Raw genomic sequence first — 26724 nt, forward strand, 5'->3', positions numbered from 1 at the left:
TTATCTGTCTTCTAAGTTGTTCTGCCTGTGGTGATATTTTTAGTTTATTATTTGTAATAGTACATGATAACTCTGTAATAATACTGTACATTGCTTTTATCATGTCTATCTTTTTGAGTATTTTTATTGATTTGTTCCCTGTTCTACACCCTCCTAACAGTGACACTTCATGTCTTAATTGCTTTATAGTTTCCACTATTCAATACTCCCATTATGGTATTCAATTTCTCCCCTTCCTTTCCATTGCTACCCTGTGTTGTTGTGGCAAAATTGTATCTGTTATTAATTTAGCTGCACAGTACTATATCCTGTTTACTTCTATTATATCACATGGAGCTCTATGCACAGTCGTAATTACAGTATTCATTTGTTTTTTTTTAAACTTGTGACTTTTTGGGCTTTATTGACCCTCTGCAGTCTATTTATTTCATTGATCTTAATGTGTCTATCTATCTCTACTAAATCAAGCAACTCTTCTCTTAGCTCATTTTCTTCTAAACTGAGGGAACATTTTTTGTTCTCCATTTCCTGTGGGCATTCTATCAAATGTTCTATAGCATCTTCCTGTGCACATTCTCTCACTTTCATCTTGTGCCATCTGTTGCTATGTCATATGGGAACTCACTGGCCTATCATTCCTCAATGATGACTGCGGCAGAGTTGCCACAGCTTTCTGTTCCTTCCCTTGCTGTCCAGCTTCAAGTGAGCATTTATACTGGTTTCCTGTGGAAAGCTCCAAAATATCTTCATATGGTAACTGACCAGTTGCTTCCCATTCCAATGGTTTCTCCTTAATTTGGATATCCATTGCTCTATCCTTCTCTGGTGCTTTCTGAATTAGATTTTCTACACTGAATCCTTAATTTTGCAGGTACTCCATAACCTTAGTTTTGATTCCTTTCGCTTCTGCATTACTAATCATCTTTTCTATTTTTCCTCTCTGTCATCTTATTTTTTGTATTGTAAAGTTTTCCATGTCCAGATTCCTTTGCCCGTATTTCTCTTCAATTGTCTTTGGTGCAGCTCCTTTTGTATTGATTGGTTTTGCTTTCTCCTTTACATAAATATTACACCATATTAAATCTCATTTTCTTTCCCATGTCCATATTTCTTCTTTAGATGTTTCTTGATGTTCCTGTTTCTCCTTACTGTGGGGACTTGTTCCATCGTGCTGTGATGTAACCTGTGCTAAACCTTCTACACCAAATCTTTCACTTCATAGGCATTCCATAACTTCAGCTTCTATTTTTTAACTTTGACTTTACCAATCTTCTTTTCTACATTCCCTCTTTGCGATATTGTTTTTATTGTGAACTTTTCCATATCTGGATGCCTTGGCCTGTATTTCTCTTTGAATATCTTTGGGGCTGCCTTTTTTGTATTGATTAATTTGGCTTTCAACTTTGTATAAATATTGCACCATATCAAATCTCTCTTTCTTTCTTATGTCCATATTTCCTTTTGATACTTTTCAAAAATCTCTAGGTTTCGTTGTTTATATTTTTGCAGTTCCTCAGATGCTTCTTTCTCCAAACAGCTCAAAGTTTCTTGGTCTATATAATGTTTTTCACAAATATATTGTATTGGTGAACACAGATTTTTATTTGAAGCTTCTGTGGAAGTATTTTTCTTTCCTGTAATTTCTCTCTTAAATCTATTTATATATCTTGTGTCTGGAAATTCTGGGCTTTTTGCATAATAGTAACAATACATAATTTCTTTCTAATCATCAAAAGTCCACTCTATCTTCTTTATGGCTCTTCTTTGTACTATCAGTTTTTCTGATTTTTGTAGACTGCTACTTCCTTCTTCAATGGGGGGGGGGGCATTCTCCCCTGGGTCTGGCCTGGCCCCATTATAGCAAGTTTCTGTATTTTGAAGATTCTGCACTGTCATTTTTTCTAGTCCTAGCACCAGTGCGCTTACCAAGATTGGGCACATTTTTATCCTGGGTCATGTGCACCCAGCTATCTTTTTTAGTTTTTAACTTATTCTGTCTTTGCTATAGGCTATATAAAATACAGTCTATATATCAGTGCCATATTGGTGAGATTTTGTGAAAACAGGGTCCACCTCATGAAGGTATTCACCAACACTTGAGGACGAATTGAGTTTTAGCAATACTGCTCTCCTTTGCTTTCTGACTTATCATCTCTCCATTTGGACCTTGCCATTGTGACTTTCCCTATTGATAAATATATATTCTTTTCCTTTTTACAAGCTAAGTGGGTCAGATTTCTGAGTGTACTACCATCAGCTGAGGTAATCAGGAAAGCTGGAATCTGAAAAATAAATGATGGATCACTGTGTATTAACAAAAGTAGAGGAAAAGTGAGGATACAGAAAGAAAAATGTAAAGCAGTAGATGTGTGGATGTAGGAGCAAAGCCATTGAAATGCAGACATATAAAAACCATCTCTAATGCTGATTGTTGCAATACATCGAAGTTTAGAAGTTGTGTCCCCCCACCACCACCAGAATAGGCTGACAAACCCATATGGAGCCTTTTCTTCAACAGACACCTATATGCTATTTCCCTAACTTTTGTTGCCTATTTTTCTGGCGAACTGTGACCCACCCAATGCAAAACAAAAAATAATAATAATAATAATCACAACAACAGCAATAACAATAATGATTTACCATTTTCCTTACAGGTAGTAGTGCACATGCAGGAAAACAACAGCCTGCACCCTCCCTCGCTCCTGTAATGAAAGCATCTCTTCAGATAATCATATGGAAAGCCAAAAGCCAGGCTCATTCTTGTCATTTTTTCCCAGTCATGAAATAATAAAACACATATGGAGGCATACTGTAGTCTTTTAATGCTGACCCACTCAAATGTACAAATAGCTACACACTTTTTTATATGCACATAGAGTACAATGGAACAGAACTAATTGCTCCCAATATGAAAAATGTTTGCCCTCATTTCATCACAGTGTATATACTGTGTCAGTACTGTCCTGTTTTATGCAAAGTTGCTACTTGAACACATAATAACATGCACTTAGTTGATCATCTACGTAGCTTTTTGTGTCCATTTAGGAAAAAGTCTTGTTTTGTCAAGTTTGATTTCCATCTACCTTGTGGTTAACTATGCTCTGATTAACTACAGTTCACTTTGTTAGCTATTGCATTATAGTCACAGCTGTGTTACTACAAAGTTAGCATCCTTGACTAAAAAAAGGTGTTGGTGTATATCTGAATGAATGTTTTTGTTTTAGAATTAGGTAGTTTGTAAATGTGCAGAGATTTAATTAGTATGAGGTACACATTATTATGTGTTTTATGTTGAGTTGGCTGTGTAATAGGAAGGTATCCATTTTGTGTGTCTCCTGGAATGTTGCAGTGTATTTTTATAGACTTTTAGTAGATACTTAGTTCTGTCTGGCTGCTGGATGTTTTTTCAGTTCACTAAGAGTTTATGGTTTACTGGTGACACAGTAGCAAAAGGAAACCTGTTGGGTTTGCGTTTGTGATTGCTTGTGTTTTCATAGATATGGTGGTTGACTGATTGCTTGATTGATTAGTTGTAGCCAATTATTTGAGGCTCAACCTTTATTGAAGTCAACATTTTCATACAGAATCATATGTTAGGTTTTATATATCATAGGTTAGGTTATATACATATATATATATATATATATATATATATATATATATATATATCAAAAAATGAAAACACAAAGTACACAGGTATCAAGAAACACCACTCAGGCACGAAAACCACAGACAAGGAAGGATGTAGTCCACTAGACAAAGTTCAAGTAATGAAAATCCAACAATAAAAATCCAATAGTAAGGATAAAAAACACAATTTATTGTATAAAGAAACGTAGGCGCTTTCGCGAATACACCACTCCGCTTCATCAGACGTTACAAATGAATGTTCAAAATACTCATTATATAAGATAAACCATTATTCAGTTTAGTGTCAATTAATAAATAAAACAATCATTAAAATTAGTAGAGCTGCTTAAAGACAGTTCAACCACAAATAAATCTCTATACAAACAATCTCAAATGAAAAATATATATGTAAAAATCGTAATAAATAAATAAATAATTACATAAAGTGCCCTTACAAAAAATAATAATGTGTACTACACTTGAATGTTAATGCATTATCTAAGTTTTCTTAGTTTGAGCACAGGTTTGAGAGAGACGTTGTCTTCAAACCCCTCCCCCTATGTGCACCCAACATAAGAATCCATTTGACCTCCGATCTCTCTGTTTCTGTGGAAATATCCCCCTTCCTCTGGTTTTCATATTGTATGTGTAAAATCTGAAACAGAAAAACGTGCTTATCACCCATACTCATTGTATGTTTAGCAAGGGCACTGTAATTATCACCTCTGGCAATACAATACAAATGGTCCCTTATCCTCTCACATAGGGACCTGTTGGTCTTGCCCACATAGTAACAGAAACATATTTGACAGTGGGCCACATATACCACATTACGGGTTGAACAATTACCAGCATTCTTAAGCTCCCATAAACGCCCAGTGTCTGGGTGTCTAAAGAAGCGTGATTCATCAATAAAGGCACATTGATTACAAGTGTCACATTTCTTAGTACCCATAGATGCTGGATCAACTACTTTGTCATTGATGCTAAAGTTACGATAACACAATTTTTGTTTCAAACATTGTTGATTACTATACAAAAATCTTGGGTGGTCACCCACTAATCTTCTAGTATTCTCATCAATTAATAATATATGCCAGTTAGAACCAATCAATTCTTCGATCCTACTCACATTGACAGAAAATGGAAGCGTAATAGCTAGATTATTGAAGGGTTCCTTCCTTCTCCCATAATCACCATTACTAGGTGAGAAAAATGGCTTAGCTCTACCTTGCCTCATGTTCATAGCTTGTGAACATGCCAAATTCACCTCTCATTCAGCATAGCCTCTAACAAGAAACCCTTGCTTCAGGGTTTTCATCTCCTCAGTCAGCGCTGTTTCATCACAGCACAATCTGGAGATCCACATGGCTTGCCACTTTACTATATTGGCAAATAATCTCGAATTATGCATACTTTCTTGATGGAGAAAGGATGGTCTATAACAAGGCTTCCTATAAATTCTGCTTTTCCAATGATTGTCTTCTTTATAGATGGTTACATCTAAGAAGTTTATAGACAAGGGTGACCATTCCAAGGTGAACTTTAAAAACATACTAGTTGTGTTCATATATTCAACAAATTCAACAATGGTCAGTTCATCCCCTTTCCAAACTAGGAAAAGGTCGTCCACGAAACGCCTATAAAATAAAATGTTAGGATGACCAAGTAAAAACTCTTGCTCCCAAGCTACCATAACTAAATTGGCATAAGTAGTGGCACAACTAGTACCCATTGCAATTCCCTTCCTCTGCCTATAACACTGATCTCCAAACAAAAATATGTTGTTATCTAGTACTAGTTCCAATAACATGCCCAAGAAATCAACTCTAATTGGATTGATGGAGTTTTCTATCAGAACTTTTTTGGTCATAAGCATCCCTATATCGTTGGGAATGCAAGTGAACAAGGACTCAGCACCCATGGTTACTAACATTAAATTTGTGGATGTATCCAAATGTAAAATGAATTAATAAAAATCTCTTAAAAAGTGCTCTGTGTCTTTCACTACATAACTATAGTTTAATAGAACATTCTTTAATTCATGATCTAAATAAATCAATATAGGTTCTGTTGCCCACCCTGCACCCGCTACTATCAGTCTAAATTTTGGTTGAAATGGATTTTTATGGATCTTAGGCAGTCCATGTAGTCTAGGGATCAAAGGATGTTCAACATTAAAATATTGAAACAATTCTTTAGTGATAATGCCCATTCTAAAACATTCCTGCAAACTCAAAATTATATTTCTATGTATATCAGAAACTGTGTGAACTTGTATCAATTCATAATCATCACTGTTTAGCAAAATGGACATGTTCGTAGCATAATAATCAGAATCTAATACAACTACAGGACCACCCTTATCCAATGGTCGTATAGTAATTAAGTTATTATTCTGCAGCTGTACCAAAGCTATTCTCTCCCCCTTAGTTAAATTAAAATGCTCTATCTTATAATCATCCTGAGAACCATCATATATGTCATTCTCAAAGGCTCTCAAAAATACCTCAACATGAGCAGGTAGATGAGGCATAAAGGAACTTTTACATTTAAAAGAACTCACTTAACTATCATTTCATTCACAGTGAAGCAATTTCAAAGCTAAACTATGCAGGAACATTCTAGCAGCTAAAACGGCGTCAGCACAGTCCATACTAGTGGCAGGTATAAAATTTAGACATTTGTTAAGCAAACAAAATTCATCATTTGTCAAGTTTAGTGTAGGTGGTTTGTTTGGTTATGGGGTGAGGCTGTGTATATGCTTGTATGTGTGCTGTATGTATGTAGTACTTTCGCGATTTTGAATTTCGCACTTTTAACATGTCGGTAATTTAGGGTTTAGGGATTATGGTCTCGGTATTGTGGGCTTCGGGATTGTGTAGTTTCGGTATTAAGTAGTGATTCCATAAATATATATATACATTTTATATATATATATATATATATATATATATATATATATATATATATATATATATATAAAGAGAGAAAGAGAGGAAGAAGTTTCTCTTTCTCTATAAATATATCTATATATACAGAGATCAAGAGAGAGAGTGGAATCTATATAATCTATCTTTCTCTCTGTCTCTCTCTCTATATCTATATGCATATAAATTTTATATATTTACCTAGTATTATTAGTGAAATGTCAAGCTTCACAAAAACTACAGAGAAATGAATTTGGACAAGACACAATTACCAACAAGGATTATAATGAAATTTTATAGCATAAGGAATTAACTCAGCAGATGAAACTAAAATGCATGTCTACATCTGGTTTAAAATGAATCATAGGTTAATGGTATCATTCCAAGGGGATCCAGTATGGGTCAGCATGAGATGATATGTCCAACAGCCCAGCTTGCTTTACTAAGAATGGCCTGCACCTCTCCTTCCAAGGCTACTGCATACTATCTAAAGCATATAGATTTATACACACGGATTCACTTTACAATCTCGAAATACTGAAATCGCGAATTTCAGTATCTCGAGACGAAAGTACTGAAACCACAAAATCATGAAACCCCATAAAACAGAACATCACAATACTGAAATTTCAGAATATCGAACTTTCAGTATGTGATGCTCTGATTTAAAATACACCTTCCACCACACAAGCAAACACACATACACCTTCCTCCCCACACTACAATAAACCAACAAAACACACACACACACACACACACACACACACACACACACACACACACACACACACACACACACACACAAATACAAATCAGACCCACCTAACCTACATATAAGCAGAGGGAAATCACCTCTGCACTCCCCACACCCCCACTACTTATAGGTTCATAGGTTCATAGGCAGATACTAGGCTATTGGCCTTAGGGCCTATATAAGCCTAGCCAAAAGGTACCCTGGTTTTCGCCACCCAAGAAAATTATTTTCCTGTGCCACTGTCGAGCAGAGCCACAGAAGTGATCCCCGGGGTGAATTTCCTTTTTCCCATCCAGTCATCAAGATTTTTCTTGAAGAGTGCTAATGAGGACCTTTGTTTGATATAGATAGGTAGTTTGTTACAGAGTATGGGAAGTCTCTGGGACAGGAATCCATCCCTCCAGCATGTTCTGTTTATTGTGGTGACAATGTTTAGGTCCCTAGAGCATGTAACTCATAGGGATTGTGATTTCTTTAAGTGGATCATGTCTAAAAGCTCTGGGTTTGACATAGCTTTGTGTGTTAGGCAGAGATCACCTCTGAGTAGACGATATGTGATGGAGCAAAGCTGCAATTTTTTGAGATGGTCTGCATAGGGCATCTGTTTGAGGCCGGTAATCCTCTTTGTGAGGTATTTCTGTGGCCTTTCCAGTTGTTGTAGATGTCTTGTGAGGTACATACCAAAAGGGGCATTGTACTCTATAATGGGTCTAATGAGTGTCGAGTAAAGGGGAACAATGACCTCTTTTTTCCTGGATGAGAAACCTTTTGTGATGAGGTGTGCCATGTCGGAGGATTTCCTGACTACTGTGGCGATGTGATTATCAAAGGACAGACTACTGTCCACCTGTGAACCAAGGTCTCTTATCACATTTTCAGTGTTAAGTAGACTATTGACAATGTGGTAGTTCATGAGTACAGAGTTTTTACCAGTAGGGATGACAATGCACTTTTTGGCATTGAGCTTGAGACCATGGCTTTGATACCAGGCATCTGCCTCAGTGAGGCCCTTTTGTAGGATATCCACATCTTTTGGAGTTTTGATTATGGCTCCTAGTTTGCAGTCATCTGTGAACTTTGTTAGCCAAAGACTTTCTGTGTTAGCCTGTACTTCAGAGAAGTAGATACCAAACAGGAGAGGACCCAGGACTGAACCATGTGGTGCTCCACTTGTCACTGGTCTAAAGCTGGATTTGCAGTCAGCTACTTTCACAGTGTGGGTTCTGTCAGTGAGCCATTTGGCAACCCATCTTGTGACATAGGGATTTATACCTATTTTAGTGAGTTTATCTATAATTCAAGAGTGGGAGATGGTGTCGAAAGCCTTGGCGAGATCTAGATAGCCTGTGTGAACCACCATACCCTCAGCTACGGCTTTGGTGACTGCTTCAAAGAAGTCTATCAGATTTAGGAGACATGATCTGCCTTTTACAAACCCAAACTGGGTGGGGTCCTGAGTTTGGAGATTACCAATGTCATTGTTTATAAGTTCCATGATGATACGTTCCATAGCCTTGCAGACCAGGCTCGTTAGGCTAACGGGGAGGTAGTTTTTGGGATCTATGGTGGCTTTCCCTTTGTGGAGTGGGATAACCATCGATGTGCGCCTTTCAGTGGGCACATAGCCTGAGGTGAGGCTATGACTGAACATGGTAGTTAGGTGGAGTGCAAGTTCGTTCTGTAGTTCATGTAGAACACAGCTTGGGATGTTGTCAGGTCCTGTGGATGTTGTGTTCTTGGCTTTGGATAGTGTGTTTTTTACCTGTGCAGCCTTGATTACAGGAACTTTGGATTCTTCTGGTATAGAGGTGGCCCCTTTAGGGGGTGAGAGTGGGGTAAAGTTAGTACTGAACCTATCTGCCAGGATGTTGGCAATATCAGTTGGTTCTGTATATTTATTGCCATTGTGCTGTAACTCAGAGCAGATCTGAGTGTTGCCATTGAGATTCTTGACATAGCTATAGAATGCTTTGTGGTTGTCTTTAGAGTCAGTGGCAATTTTGTTTTCGTAACTAGCTTTGGAGGATTTTATGAGGGATCTCAGCTTCTTACTGAAGCTAACCAGAGAGTTTCTCCAATCATGGGACTTTACTCTTTTTTGCAACAATTTCTTTCTTCTGTTGTAGAGTTTATTTATGGCAGGGGACCGACCGATTGGCTTCCTTTTTTTTGAAGGATACCATCTTTGTTCTGTTAGGGATTGCACGATCCATGCACTCATGTAAGTGCTTATAAAGTGCAATTGTGCAGGATTCAGCAGTCATACCTCTATTGTTCATCAGCATGGGTGTTGTGAAGTTTGCCACTTCTGTCTTAAGAAGTGTGAAGTTGGCTTAGGAGACATTTTTTACTGTGATTTCCCTAATGGAGAGTAGGGGAGGGATGTGGATGTCTAGGGTAGATTGTGGTCGGATCTGACCAACGAGGAATTGACCTCTGGTGTGGACCACCGGTTGCCCATTTTGGTAATAACCAAGTCTAGGATATTGCTGCCCATGGTGGAGGTGTAGATAAGTTGATCCAAGGCATTAGAATTTATGAATTCCAGAAAAACTTGAGCACAAGAGTTGGTACATGAGTAGTTTTCCCAGTTAATGGTGGGGTAGTTGAAATCACTCTTTATTAGGGTGTTAGGTTGTACCCTAATATTTTCCAGTGTATCAAGAAAGGAGGAGTGGGAATCCTGGGGATTGGTGGGGGATCTGTAGCAATCTACAATTTGGATTGCGGTCTTGCCCAGAGTTAGTTGCACTTGGATAACCTCAGATGCATTATGCTGAGCAACTAGCCTGGAGGTGTGGATGTCCTTAATGAATATGGACACGCCTCCACCTTTAGTGTTTCGGTCCAGGTTAGGTGGCCGAAAGGTGTAGTATGAAATATAGCCTGGTAATGCAGGGGTACTCTCTGGAGCCTTGAACCAGGTCTCTGTCACTGCACAGATGTCAATGTTCTCCATTTTAAGGAGTGCCTCAAGTGAGTGCATTTTGAGGTTTAGACTTCTAGCATTGAGTAGCAATACACTCAGATTCTTCTTGCTTGTACCTGTTATGGTGGTGAATTTGTCATTTGAACCTTGCCTAAAAAAGGCACTATAGGGGTGGCTAGAGCCTTAGCCAGTATCTGGAATCCCAGGGGCGACAGGTGCAGGCCATCTCTGACAAAGCATCAAGGTTTGTTGATCATGTCATCCCAGGCAGACAGATACTGGATCCCCTTAGAATGACACCAGAAGCTTAGCCAATTGTTGAAATCAATCATTTTGTCCTTGTATTGTGGTATCATTCTAGGTGATAGCAGGATGCTACTCAGGGCTAGGGTCATACCTGCCTGGGTTACAAGATCGGACAGCTCCTCCATGTCCCTCTTCAAGTAGCCCAAGGAGGTATATCTCAGGTCATTCACACCAATATGGACAATGACAGAGTCATATTTGTACTTGTTGTGGAGTGACCTGAGTGCATGCATTATGTGGTGGATCCTGGCACCTGACAGGCAGCTGAAAGCAACTTTCTCCTTGTTTAGCCTGGTGAGTGGAACATTAGTATGCCTGACTACAGAGTCACCTATGACTAGAGTGTTGGGTACGTTATTATGCCTTATGGGCTGTGGTTGAGTGGCACACTGAGTTTGTGGGCTAGGTGTCATTTGGGTTGTGTTGGGGGTGGAGGTTGCTTGTGTTTCTGCTTTGGAGGTCCCTGTTGCTTGGGCAGGTTTTTACTGAGAGCCTCCATGAATGTAGGTGTGTGTTTTGTGTTTCTATGTGTGTGTTTTGGTGGTGTAGGTTTTCAGGGACTATGTGCTGGGTGGTGTGCAAGTGTTTACCTTCTCCTCTTGACTGTCTAGTCCAGTCTTAGGTGAAGAGAGCTTTGCTTCCTGTTTGGCTGTATAAGTGTATTTCTCACAGGTTGCAGTGTTGGGTGGTAGGAATAGAGGTTTGTCTGTGTATATGAGGCAATTGCTGCATTGCCGCAAGATGCCCAGATTCGTCAGGTAGACAGGAGAAAACACTGGGAGCTGACCCTTAGACATGCCTGGATAGGTGCTTATTTGTTAAGTACTAGAAACTGTTTTCCTCTAGACAGTGAGGAAAGTTGAGTGCTGTAGTAATTTGTAGCTTATTTAGTACTTACAATAAGTTCTGAATAAGTGCTGAGCTCAAAGAAATAGACCTGAGTGCTGAAACTAAAAAAAAACGGCTAGTTCTAAAAAAAACAAAATTAAGCTAGAAGGCTTCCCTCCAACACAGAAAGGCTTGAGGGCTTAAAAGCCCATAAATAGTCCTGGACACAGCAAATCTGTATCCATACTAGACTACCCAGAGGAAAGGTAGGAAACAAGCTTAGATTTTTTTTTTAAGTGGAAAGAGACAAAGAAGGAGCAGAAACTAAGCTGACTGGCCTTCTCAAATATTCTCCCTGTATTAGGTAGAAAGATGTAATGACACTAGACTGAGAGGAGGGTCTCAAATCAAATTTGCAGTAGGGGGGGGCAACTGGAAAGCCACCAACTATAAGATCAGCATACCAAAAGGGAGGGAGGTTGGGAAAAAACTGCAGAGAAGTTACTCAAAAAAATCAAAAAACAGGATACTTAATGTTATATATTATAGATCCGAGTTTGCTCATTTTCCTTCCTTCGATTAGCTCAGTGTGAAATGGCAGACATACTCACAAACTTAACTTCTTAGGTAACAGAAAGTTGAAACCTGAGACAACTTTTTTAAAAAAAAAGGTCAAAAGAACCAATGAGGTGCTTAGTCTAAGCTGTAGTCCAGGTGACCTCCATAAGACAAAGGCCTTAAACAATTCCCTCTCACTAAAATGCCCGATGGCTTTGGCTAAAACAAAATATCCCTGAACATGTGCTCAGACACACAGACTCCACAAACACTAGGCCTGAACACAAGCCTGAATATGAACAATGCTACAAATATCCACACTACTTAGAAACAAACTGCAGAAATGTTTCTCACAGCAGAAAAGCAGCAGTGAGCCCTTAAATGAAAGTTTTAAACAGCTAAAGGAGCATCTAGAAAAAGCTTTTAACTGCAAACAAGTTATCAGAATCAAAACACCCAACAGATGCTTAATAAAAGTGGACAATTTCCAGTTAATACCTCACACACAGTGAAACTAGCTAGAAAAATATACAGTAAACAAAGTTCTATAAATAACTCAAAAAATAAACAAGGAAACAGGATACTTAATGTTATATATTATAGATCCGAGTTTGCTCAGTGACCTTCCTTCGATTATCTCAGTGTGAAATGGCAGAAACACTAACAAACTTAACTTTTTAGGTAAAAGAAAGTTGAAACCTGAGACAAATATTTAAAAAAAAGGTCAAAAAAACCAATGAGGTGCTTAGTCTAAGCTGTAGTCCAGGTGACCTCCATCAGCCAAAGACCTTAAACAATTCTCTCTCACTAAAATGTCTGATGGCTTTGGCTAAACCAAAATATCCCTGAACATGTGCTCAGACACACAGACTCCACAAACACTAGGCCTGAACACAAGCCTGAATATGGACAATGCTACAAATATCCACAATACTTAGAAACAAACTGCAGAAATGTTTCTCACAGCAGAAAAGCAGCAGTGAGCCCTTAAATTAAAGTTTTAAACAGCTAAAGGAGCCTCTAGCGAAAGCTTTTAACTGCAAACAAATTACCAGAATCAAACAACCCAACAGATGCTTAACAAAGTGGACAATTTCCAGTTAATACCTCACACGCAGTGAAACTAGCTAGAAAAATATACAGTAAACAAAGTTCTATAAATAACTCGAAAAAACAAAGAAGGAAACAGGATACTTAATGTTATATATTATAGATCTGAGTTTGCTCAGTGACCTTCCTTTGATTATCTCAGTATGAAATGGCAGAAACTTTCACAAACTTAACTTTTTAGGTAAAAGAAAGTTGAAACCTGAGACAAATATTTAAAAAAAAGGTCAAAAGAACCAATGAGGTGCTTAGTCTAAGCTGTAGTCCATTTGCCCTCCATCAGCCAATGACCTTAAACAATTCTCTCTCACTGAAATGCCTGATGGCTTTGGCTAAACCAAGATGTCCCTAAACATGTGCTCAGACACACAGCCTCCACAAACATTAGGCCCAAACACAAGCCTGAATATGGACAATGCTACAAATATCCACAATACTTAGAAACAAACTGCAGAAATGTTTCTCACAGCAAAAAAGCAGCAGTGAGCTTTTAAATTAAAGTTTTAAACAGCTAAAGGAGCCTGTAGAAAAAGCTTTTAACTGCACATAAGTTATCAGAATCAAACAACCAAACAGATGCCTAATAACAGTGGACAATTTCCAGTTAATACCTCACATGCAGTGAAACTAGCAAGAAGAATATACAGTAGACAAAGTGCTATAAATAACTCGAAAAAATAAGCAAAAAAACACAGGATACTTAATGGTATATATTATAGATCCGAGTTTGCTCAGTCTCCTTCCTTCGATTAGCTCAGTGTGAAATGGCAGAAAAACTCACAAACTTAACTTCTTAGGTAACAGAAAGTTGAAACCTAAGACAACTTAAAAAAAAAAACAACTCAAAAGAACCATTGAGGTGCTTAGTCTAAGCTGTAGTCCAGGTACCTCAGTCAGCCAATGATCTTAAACAATTCTCTCTCATTGAAATGCCTGGTGGCTTTGGCTAAACCAAGATGTACATGAAGATGTGCTCAGACACACAGCCTCCACAAACACTAGGCCCAAACACAAGCCTGAATATGGACAATGCTACAAATATCCTCATTACTTAGAAACAAACTCAGAAATGTTTCTCACAGCAGAAAAACAGCAGTGAGCCTTTAAATGAAATGTTTGAACAGCTAAATGAGCCTCTAGAAAAAGCTTTTGATGGCAAACAAGGGATCAGAATCAAACAACACAGCAGATGCTTAATAAAAGCGGACAAGTTCTAGTTAATACCTTACACGCAGTGAAACTAGCTCAAAAATATACAGTACACAAAGTGCTATAAATAACTCGAAAAAATAAGCAAAAAAAAACAAGATACTTAATGTTATATATTATTTAGCTAGAAAAACATACAGTAGACAAAGTGCTATAAATAACTCGAAAAAATAAGCAAAAAAAAAAAAGGATACTTAATATTATATATTATACATCCGAGGTTGTTCAATGCCCTTCCTGTGATTAGCTCAGTGTGAAATGGCAGAAACACTCACAAACTTAACTTCTTAGGTAACAGAAAGTTGAAACCTGAGACAACTTTAAAAAAAAAAAGCTCAACAGAACAAATGAGGTGCATAGTCTAAGCTGTAGTCCAGGTGACCTCCGTCAGCCAATGGCCTTAAACAATTCTCACTCACTGAAATGCCTGATGGCTTTGGCTAAACCATGATGTACCTGAACATGTGCTCAGACACACAGCCTCCACAAACACTAGGCCCAAAGACAAGCCTGAATATGGACAATGCTACAAATATCAACACTACTTAGAAACAAACTGCAGAAAAGTTTCTCACAGCAAAAAAGCAGCAGTGAGCCTTTAAATGAAAGTTTTAAACAGATAAAAGGACCTCTTAGGGAAGCTTTTAACTGCAAACATGTTATCAGAATGAAACAACCAAACAGATGCTTAACAAAAGTGGACAATTTCCAGTTAATACCTCACACACAGTGAAACTAGGTAGAAAAAAATAAAGTAGACAAAGTGCTATAAGTACCTCTAAAAAAATAAGCAAAAAAGCAGGATACTTAATGTTATATATTATAGATCTGAGTTTGCTCAGTGTCCTTCCTTTGATTAGCTCAGTGTGAAATGGCAGACATACTCACAAACTTAACTTCTTAGGTAACAGAAAATTGAAACCTGAAACAACTTTTAAAATAAAAAAAGGTCAAAAGAACCAGTGAATTGCTTAGTCTAAGCTGTAGTCCAGGTGACCTCAGTCAGCCAATGGCGTTAAACAATTCCCTCTCACTGAAATGCCTGATGGCTTTGGCTAAACCAAGATGTGCCTGAACATGTGCTCAGACACACAGCCTCCACAAACACTAGGCCCAAACACAACCCTGAATATAAACAATGCTACAAATATCCACAATACTTAGAAACAAACTGCAGAAATGTTTCCAACAGCTGAAAAGCAGCATTGAGCCTTTAAATGAAAGGTTTAAACAGCTAAAGGAGCCTATAGAGAAAGCTTTTAACTACAAACAAGTTATCAGAATCAAACAACCGAACAGATGCTTAATAAAAATGGACAATTTCCAGTTAATACCTCACAAACAGTGAGACTAGCTAGAAAGTTATACATTAGAAAAATCACTATAAATAACTCGAAAAAATTAGCAAAAAAAAGATACTTAATGTTATATATTATAGATCCGTGTTTGCTCAGTGCCTTTCCTTCAATTAGCTCAGTGTGAAATGGCAGAAACACTCACAAACTTAACTTTTTAGGTAACAGAAAGTTGAAACCTAAGACAACTTTAAAAAAAAAACTCAAAAGTACCAATGAGGTGCTTAGTCTAAGCTGCAGTCCAGGTGACCTCAGTCAGGCAATGACCTTAAACAATTCTCTCTCACTAAAATGCCTGATGGCCTTGGCCAAACCAAGATGTCCCTGAACATGTTGTCAGACACACAGCCTCTACAAACACTAGGCCCAAAAAATGTTTCTCACAGCAGAAAAGCAGCAGTGAGCCTTTAAATGAAAGTTTTAAACAGCTAAAGGAGCCCCCAGAGAAAGCTTTTAACTGCAAACAAAATATCAGAATAAAAAAAAACAATAGATGCTTAATAAAAGTGGACAATTTCCAGTTAATATCTCACACTCAGTGAAACTAGCTAGAACATTATACAGTAGACAAAGTGATATAAATAACTCGAAAAAATAAGCAAAAAAACAGGATACTCAATGTTATATATTATAGATCCGAGTTTGCTCAGTGTCCTTCCTTCAATTAGCTCAGTGTGAAATGGCAGAAACACTCACAAACTTAACTTCTTAGGTAACAGAAAGTTGAAACCTGAGATAACTTTAAAAAAAAACTCAAAAGAACCAATGAGGTGCTTAGTCTAAGCTGTAGTCCAGTTGACCTCAGTCAGAAAAAGGCCTTAAACAATTCTCTCTCACTGAAATGCCTGATGGCTTTGGCTAAATAAAGATGTACCTGAACATGTGCTCAGACACACAGCCTCGACAAACACTAGGCCCAAACACAAGCCTGAATATGGACAATGCTACAAATATCCACACTACTTAGAAACAAACTGCAGAAATGTTTCTCACAGCAAAAAAGCAACAGTGAGCCTTTAAATGAAAGTTTTAAACAGCTAAAGGAGCATCTAGAAAAAGCTTTTGACTGCAAACAAGTTATCAGAATCAAAACACCCAGCAGATGCTTAATAAAAGTGGACAATTTCCAGTTAATACCTCACATACAGTGAAACTAGCTAGAAAAATATACAGTAGACAAAGTGATATAAATAACTAGAAAAAATAAGCAAAAAAAACACAGGATACTTAATGTTATATATTATAGATCCGAGTTTTCTCAGTCTCCTTCCTTCGATTAGCTCAGTGTGAAATGGCAGAAAAACTCACAAACTTAACTTCTTAGGTAAGAGAAAGTTGAAGCCTAAGACAACTTTAAAAAAAACTACTAAAAAGAACCATTGAGGTGCTTAGTCTAAGCTGTAGTCCAGGTACTTCAGTCAGCCAATGACCTCAAACAATTCTCTCTCACTGAATTGCCTGATAGCTTTGGCTAAACCAAGATGTACCTGAACATGTGCTCAGACACACAGCCTCCACAAACACTTGGCCCAAACACAAACCTGAATATGGACAATGCTACAAATATCCTCATTACTTAGAAACAAACTCAGAAATGTTTCTCACAGCAGAAAAACAGCAGTGAGCCTTTAAATGAAAGGTTTAAACAGCTAAACGAGCCTCTAGAAAAAGCTTTTGATGGCAAAAAGGGATCAGAATCAAACAACACAGCAGATGCTTAATAAAAGTGGACAAGTTCCAGTTAATACCTCATACCCAGTGAAACTAGCTTGAAAAATATACAGTAGACAAAGTGCTATAAATAACTCGAAAAGATAAGCAGAAAAAACAGGTTACGTAATGTTATATTATATTTAGGAAGAAAAACATACAGTAGACAAAGTGCTATAAATAACTCAAAAAATAAGCAAAAAAATAAAAAAGGATACTTAATATTATATATTATAGATCTGAGGTTGCTCAGTGCCCTTCCTTCGATTAGCTCAGTGTGAAATGGCAGAAACACTTACAAACTTAACTTCTTAGGTAACAGAAAGTTGAAACCTGAGACAACTTTAAAAAAAAAAAGCTCAACAGAACAAATGAGGTGCTTAGTCTAAGCTGTAGTCCAGGTGACCTCAGTTAGCCAATGGCCTTAAACAATTTTCACTCACTGAAATGCCTGATGGCTTTGGCTAAACCATGATGTACCTGAACATGTGCTCAGACACACAGCCTCCACAAATCCTAGGCCCAAAGACAAGCCTGAATATGGACAATGCTACAAATATCCACACTACTTAGAAACAAACTGCAGAAAAGTTTCTCACAGTAAAAAAGTAGCAGTGAGCCTTTAAATGAAAGTTTTAAAAAGATAAAAGAGCCTCTAGAGGAAGATTTAGCTGCAAACAAGTTATCAGAATGAAACAACCCAACAGATGCTTAATAAAAGTGGACAATTTCCAGTTAATACCTCACAAACAGTGAAACTAGGTAGAAAAATATACAGTAGACAAAGTGCTAGAATTACCTCTAAAAAAATAAGCAAAAAAGCAAGATACTTAATGTTATATATTATAGATCTGAGTTTGCTCAGTGTCCTTCCTTCGATTAGCTCAGTGAAAAATGGCAGACATACTCACATACTTAACTTCTTAGGTAACAGAAAGTTGAAACCTGAGACAACTTTTAAAATAAAAAAAGGTCAAAAGAACCAGTGAGGTGCTTAGTCTAAGCTGTAGTCCAGGTGACCTCAGTCAGTGAATGGCTTTAAACAATTCCCTCTCACTGAAATGCCTGATGGCTTTGGCTAAACCAAGATGTGCCTGAACATGTGCTCAGACACACAGCCTCCACAAACACTAGGCCCAAACACAACCCTGAATATGGACAATGCTACAAATATCCACACTACTTAGAAACAATCTGCAGAAATGTTTCTCACAGCTGAAAAGCAGCATTGAACCTTTAAATGAAAGGTTTAATCAGCTAAAGGAGCCTATAGAGAAAGCTTTTAACTACAAAAAAGTTATCAGAATCAAACAACCAAACAGATGCTTAATAAAAATGGACAATTTCCAGTTAATACATCACAAACAGTGAAACTATCTAGAAAATTATACAATAGAGAAAGCACTATAAATAACTCGAAAAAATTAGCAAAAAAACAAGATACTTAATGTTATATATTATAGATCCGTGTTTGCTCAGTGTCTTTCCTTCGATTAGCTCAGTGTGAAATGGCAGAAACACTCATGAACTTAACTTTTTAGGTAACAGAAAGTTGAAACCTAAGACAACTTTAAAAAAAAACTCAAAAGCACCAATGAGGTGCTTAGTCTAAGCTGCAGTCCAGGTGACCTCAATCAGGCAATGACCTTAAACAATTCTCTCTCACTAAAACGCCAGATGGCCTTGGCCAAACCAAGATGTCCCTGAACATGTTGTCAGACACACAGCCTCTACAAACACTAGGCCCAAACACAAGTCTGAATATGGACAATATTTCAAATAGCCACACTACTTAGAAACAAAGTGCATAAATGTTTCTCACAGCAGAAAAGTAGCAGTGAGCCTTTAAATGAAAGTTTTAAACAGCTAACGGAGCCTCCAGAGAAAGCTTTTAACTGCAAACAAAATATCAGAATCAAAAAAACAACAGATGCTTAATAAAAGTGGACAATTTCCAGTTAATACCTCACACACAGTGAAACCTAGCTCGAAAAATATACAGTAGACAAAGTGCTATAAATAACTGATAAAAATAAGCAAAAAAAACAGGATACTTAATGTTATATATTATTTAGCTAGAAAAACATACAGTAGACAAAGTGCTATAAATACCTTGAAAAAATAAGCAAAAAAAAGGATACTTAATATTATGGATACTTAATATTATATATTATACATCTGAGGTTGCTCAGTGCCTTTCCTTCGATTAGCTCAGTGTGAAATGGCAGAAACACTCACAAACTTAACTTCTTTGGTAAAAGAAAGTTGAAACCTGAGACAACTTTAAAAAAAAAGCTCAACAGAACAAATGAGGTGCTTAGTCTAAGCTGTAGTCCAGGTGACCTCAGTCAGCCAATGGCCTTAAACAATTCTCACTCACTGAAATGCCTGATGGCTTTGGCTAAACCATGATGTACCTGAACATGTGCTCAGACAGACAGCCTCCACAAGCACTAGGCCCAAAGACAAGCCTGAATATGGACAATGCTGCAAATATCCACACTACTTAGAAACAAACTGCAGAACAGTTTCTCACAGCAAAAACGCAGCAGTGAGCCTTTAAATGAAAGTTTTAAACAGATAAAAGAGCCTCTAGAGGAAGCTTTTAACTGCAAACAAGTTATCAGAATGAAACAACCCAACAGATGCTTAATAAAAGTGGACAATTTCCAGTTAATACCTCACACACAGTGAAACTAGGTAGAAAAATATACAGTAGACAAAGTGCTATAATTACCTCTAAAAAAATAAGCAAAAAAGCAGGATACCTAATGTTATTTTATTTATTTTTATTTTACATTTGTTAACCGGGCTAGTCCAACTGGATACATGTCCATTTTCAGTGGAGGCCTGAGGAGAAAAGCTCCGCTAACTACTACTTAACAAGTTAAAAAAAAATATACAGAATTATGTCATAAAAAGAAAACATTTTCTTTAAATTTCTTCCAGGATGTATAGACACAAGAGTACAATATGAGACTTAGCAGGTAAATAAGATTAGATGTTTTACTTAGTTACAGTATTACTCCATTATACGTGAGAAGCAAAATTAGATTTATGTCTAATAATAGAGAGAGAGATAGGAATACTTAAGAAGTGGAAGTTGTGGTATACTAGAGTTAGGAGAAGAAGGAGAGGGAGGTCAGTAGAAAGGAAGGAGGAAAAAAGAAAGAAGTTAGCCAGGGTTATAGCAAGAGCATAGCCAGTGGTTGGTTAGGAAGATTTTGAGTTTGTTTTAAATAGTGGAACTGAGGTCAGGGATGTGATGTCAGATGGTAGTTGATTCCAAATTTTGCCAATTGAGTTGGAAAATGTGGAGTCACCTGCTATGTTATTTGATAGAAGTTTGAATCAGTATTTTGTTAGAGGAGCAAGGTTCTTCAAATTGGTATAGGGTTTTATAAGGGTGGAGAGCATTGGCGTGTTTTCAAGGTGATGAAGGGCTTTGTGGGCAATTGTAAGTTGATAGTATTGTATTAGGTGGGGTAGTTCCAGCCAACCTAGTTTTGTGAGATTCAAGCAATGGTGAGTCCTATATGGAGAGGCTGTAGCAAATCTGGCAATGTTGTTGTATGATGTGGCTAGTTTATTGAGATTATACTTAGAAAGATTAGTGTATATGGGGGAAGCATATAATAGGGTAGAGATTAAGTGGGTTCTGGCTATGTTAGATCTGGCTTCAGGAGTTAAGCAGGATTTGATTCTGTAGAGAACCTACTTTTCTGTTAGTTGTTTTATTGTTGAGTTAATATGAAAGTCAAATTTTAGTTGGTTGTCAATAGTAATACCCAAAAGTTTGGTTGTTTGGTCTGGAGTGATGAGGGTGCCATTATTGGATGTGAGTGTGAAATCCATTGAGGGAGACAGGTATGTGGGTGGAAAGATGAGAAGTTTGGTTTTCTTGGGGTTAAGGAGGAGACAATGATTAGCAAACCATTGCTCTATGGTGGTGAAGGTTTTTTGTGTGAGGGAGTGAAGTTCAGTCTGAGTTGAGGCAGAGCAAATGATGGTAGTGTCATCTGCATATTGAATACAGGTAGATAGAGGTGTAGATAGATGAAGGTCATTTATAAAAATGGAAAACAGAAGAGGACCTAAGATGGAGCCCTGAGGGACTCCTATAGATGTGGGGAGAAGATCAGAGAGATGGTTGTCCCAGAGAACTGCCTGTTTGCGATTTTCGAGATAGGATGTGAACCAGCTTAATGCAAGATTGTCCAGAGAGAGGATTTTAAACGATGTAAGAGGAGTTGGTGATTAACCATGTCAAAGGCTTTTGACAGGTCAACAAAGAATGCTGAAGATGGAGTATTATTGTTGCGATTTTTGTTTATAGAGTCTATGAAGGATAGTAAGGCTGTGGTAGTACTGTGGCATGGTCGAAAGCCATGTTGGCAGTTAGCTAGGAGATTGAAGTTTAGTAGGTGGTTAAGCAACTGTTTGTGGATGCATTTCTCCATTATTTTTGCAGGGGGATAGTAAAGCTATGGGGCGGAAGTTAGAATACTCTGTAGAGTCACCTCCTTTAAAAGGGGGATAATATGTGAGATTTTCCATACTGAGGGGATAGTACTTTCTTTTAAGGTCCTATTAATCAATACAGAGATGGGGTAGGCTATAGCTTTTGCACTTAGTTGGAGGTATTCTGCTGGTAATTTGTCAGCTGAGGGGTTGTTGGTTTAAGTTTTGAAGTAAGGACAATATGTAGGAGGTGGGTATAGGTTTAAGATGAAATGGGGGTGGAGCTAGGGGTTAGTATTTTGAAGGTATCAGGGTTTTGTTGGTTAGCTAGTTTTAATATAGCTGAAGTAAAGAAGGTATTAAAGGCATTAGCTGTTTGTAAAGGTGAGTCAGGGTTAGAGCCTAGTGGATTCGTGTGACAGCTTTGGCAGGGGATAGCAGTGTGTTAATAGCGGACCAAAATTTATGTGGTTGGTGAAGGGAAGATTGTTGTAGTTGAGTATAGAAGTTTCTTTTATCTTTTAGGATGGCTTGTTTTGTCGTATTTCTTTTTGTTTAAAATTGAGATGAGCAGTTATGTTTTTAGTGGTTCGCCATTTAGTCCAGGCTTTATTTCTATAAAGTATTAGTTGTCTGGTTGTGTTTGAGAGCCATTTGGCTGTCTTAGCTTTCATTCGTATTATGCAAGGGGCATGGTGTTCAAGGATGTTGAGAAAAGTATTATTGAAATGGTTTACAGCATCGTCTATAGGAGAGCTTTAAGAGGTGACCAGTTAACTTGCATAAGTTCATTCTGAAACAGATTGGGGTCAAAATGTTTTTACTACGGGAGAATCGAACTTGGGTTGGGATAGAAAAACTAGTTTTATGCCTGTTAATATAGGTTAGGAGTGATCGCTGAGGTCATCTGGGAGGGTTCCTGTTGTATATTTTTCCTGGGGACTATTTGTTAAGATCCAGTCAAGTATGGTTTCTTTATTATTACATTTGTTTGTTCTTGTTGGGGAGGTTATGTTTTGTGTGAAGCCATGGAGGTTAATAAGGTTAGATGGATTAGCATGATTACATAAGTTCCAGTCAATATAAAGTCTCCTAGGAGTATAGTTTCCTGTAGGAGGTTAAGTGAAAGCCAGTTTAGTAGGTCTTCTAATATGGGAAGATTTTTGCCAGGGGGAATATAGGAACAGATAATATTAATAGTTTTGTGAGGGTTGAGTTGAAGTTTTGAAATAATAATTTCAACATTAGTGTCAGTTGGGAGGGTATGATTTGTTTTACTTATTTGCAATCCGGCTTTATAAAATATAGCTACGCCACCACCTTTTTGTTTAGGCGGTCTTGTCTGATGATATTGTAGCCAGGGGACTATTTCATTATCTTTTATTGAAGGTTTGAGCCATGTTTCAGTTAGACAGAGAATGTCAAACTGTTGGACATCTAGAAGAGCATGGATTAGTGGAATTTTATTACAAATGCTACGTATATTTAGATGGGCAATAGAGAGTGATTTTGGGGGTTTGATTGTTACTGTTGGCTTTGTATTAACTGGTTGTGCGTTAGTTAATAGTGTGGATGGGACAGGGCCAGGGTTGGGGTGTATGTCTCCATCTATCAATGAGCAAATTAATAAAAGGTTATAAAATTGAGGGGGTTTGCAGTAGTAAATATCATGTTTTTTATGGTTATGAATAAAGTATTTAGTGTGAGAGAGACGGTGATATTTAGGTTGGAGATATGAGGTTTTGTAGATGGCACTGAGATAGTTTGTGGATGTAGTAGGGGGAGTAGATATTGTGTGTTTATGTGGGATGGTAAGAGATGAGGGTAAGGGATGTTCATAGGAGGTTGAGAGACAGGTAGAGGTGAGAGTAGTTAGAAGAGTTAGTAGTAGTAGAGGGTAGTAATGGTTAGGCATGTTAATTAGATTTAGAGTGAGTGGCTTGATAAGAAATGGTTTAAAGAGTAAAGAGGAAGGGGGAGGGAGGAAGTATTATGGATGGGGCAGGGACAGGATCTAGAGGGGAGGAGAGTATTATGGATAGGGTGGGGACAGGAAGTGGTTGTGACTGGTTCTGGAGAAGGGAGGGGTGTGTCTATGTGGGGATAAATGTAGAGGTTGCAGGGGCGGGTGGGATTTGGGGGCAGGGAGGGCGGAGTGAGCCGAGAGGGCTTAACGGAGCGGGAAGAGACAACAGAGTTGTAGATGTACAGAGAAGACAATCAGTAAGGTGGAGACACAAGCAGGTAACCTTGTAGCAGGTATTTAGAATGTAATAAATGTAAGGTGAGGTGAAGTTTGAAGCAGAAAAGTAAAATAGAAGAGAGATATGGCAGGGGCCAGAGAGAAAGAAAAGAGCAGTTAAGAGCTAGGAGATCCAGGTACAAGACAAAGGTACTGAAGAGTAAAGAAGTAAGCAATTAGGCAGTAAACCAGGTCATAGAAGGATGCCACCTAGTGGAAGGCAGGTGTAAATTAGGGTTTTGCAGGTAACAAAGGGGTAAATGGGGAAAAATAGTAAGGGGAAAAGAAGTGTCAGGGGAAAAAGATAGGATGTTTACACTGGTGACTATGGGGGTATAATAGATAAAGGTCTGGAGAAGTATAGGGTTAAGAACTAGGGCTGTTGGCTGCTGGCAGTCCTGGGCAGGTAGCTAGAGTAAGATACTCAGGTCAGAGGATTTGTATTTAAACATGTATAAATAACATACTTTTACAGTCTCTTTTGTATGAAACCACTGAAGATAACAGGGTTGGGGCTTAGTTGACACAAATGCTGGTCTTCCAAGAGGGCAGAGTCACTTGTGTAGGTGATTGCAGGGTCCAGGTAGTCAACTAGTAGAAATAGCAGGGAGAGAGGAAGATAGAAGGCAAAAATGGAGAAAAATATTAGAGTGCAATTATAAATTTCTAACAGCTTTATAACAACCAGGTGAGCATTAAACACGTTTGTACTTATAGTAACATTCTCATCTAGAAAAGCAGATACTAAATATACATATTAAATTATAAGAACACCAGTGTGAAAGGTTATTGCAGTCAAAATGCCATTTAAAGGATATGATAGTTAGAAACAGATAATACACTACTGTAGAATTAAGACCATAGTAATTTAGCTTGCACTAGAAAAATCGAAACTAACTAAATTCTAAATTATAACAACTACAGTAAGCCAGGATATTGATATCAAAATAACATTGATAAAATACGATATATAATACGCTACTACAGAAATACAGACTAAAAATAAAAGGTTTCAATGGGTGGACAGATAGTGAGGGGTTGCTTAAGTGAAATCGCTCCACAGTCAAAGTTAATTACATGCCAGTGGAAGCAGTCGCTTGAAAGAAACTTGGCTAATGTTAAGAGGTAGCAAACGTTTCATAGTTACAGGCTAGAAAATGCGACTATGTCTTCATAACTCTTGGAACAAAATAGTTTAAATTTAACAAGAATTACTATGTGTCGCACCACACTTGTATCGATCCGATCAAGGTTGATACAGGACAAGCACAAAGCTGTTGCGTTATGCGCTGATATCAGATAAGGTTTTTAAATTATTTAAAACTCTATCTTGGGAATTTAGAATAACATAAGGTGTTCAATAGTGAGGTTTCTGAGCTTAATAGCAAGCAAAGGCGCTATGATTCAGAGACGCCATGTGAGAAATAGCGCTGCTCAGTCAAGCTTACATTCATGTATTGTGATACCAGGTACCCACAATTACATTCCCGACAAAAAACAAGTCAATTGGGGTAGAAAACAGTAGCTAAAACAAGGCGCTAAAGAGGGATAGCGCTAAGAACTGGCCAGGTATACGGTAACACACTGTAATCCTCATTCAATGTTATCACTTATAGACTGGTGCTAATAAGCTCTGAAGGGACAGTTGTTATGGTGAGCCAATATTTAATATGGGAGTAGTACTAGGAAATGCCCAACCAGTTGGTCTGCACTATAATCTCTCTAGCATGCATTCATTTTAGAGAGTAAGAAGGGCGTCTCTAAGCCAAACTGATTTAATCTATTGCAGCAAATAAGCCTTCCCTCAGTACAAGTAAAAATCACTCTTCATAAACGACCACAAAATACAGCATGAAGACCATCAGTGAGTAGTCACAAGCAGTAACGTAACAATTCCACAAGGCAACTATAACAATTTAACAGTGCTAGATAGGGACAAATAGTTAGAAAAGTCTTAACCATTGAAACGCCCGAATTTAGGCATACGACACAGCATGTAAAAGAGCTACGCTATTACACTACTCATGGATGTGTGGAATAAAAACCACACGTTTTCATTAAAAGTTAAATACAGAAGTAAATCATAGCACACTGAGTTAACAAAAAACGCTTACTCTGAGTAACCGTCCAGCACCAGGTTCGGGACGTAGCAGCCAAGCAGCGTGTTGCGAACAACGGTGGCGCCCCGGGATATGGGGATATATTTATAAGAACGCTAAGAAACTAGGGGGAGGGAGGGGGGGAAGAGCATAGGTATGAGTATTAGGCGGGAAATATTGATAAGGGAGAGAGGTAAATAACTGGGAGGGGGTGTCCTGATAAAGTAGGTGGAGTATGGAGATGTGGGCGTGGGTGAGGTAATAGTGTGGGAAGAGGGGAGTATGTAGTTAGGAAGAGAGCCACAAGGGAAGTGTAAGAAATGTAGAGGTAGGAGACAACAGAGTTGTAGATGTACAGAGAAGACAATCAGTAAGGTGGAGACACAAGCAGGTAACCTTGTAGCAGGTATTTAGAATGTAATAAATGTAAGGTGAGGTGAAGTTTGAAGCAGAAAAGTAAAATAGAAGAGAGATATGGCAGGGGCCAGAGAGAAAGAAAAGAGCAGTTAAGAGCTAGGAGATCCAGGTACAAGACAAAGGTACTGAAGAGTAAAGAAGTAAGACACAAGCAGGTAACCTTGTAGCAGGTATTTAGAATGTAAT

This window comes from Protopterus annectens, chromosome 1.part1 (assembly GCF_019279795.1).
Source record: "Protopterus annectens isolate FY-2018-M chromosome 1.part1, PAN1.0, whole genome shotgun sequence".
NCBI lineage: Eukaryota > Metazoa > Chordata > Ceratodontiformes > Protopteridae > Protopterus > Protopterus annectens.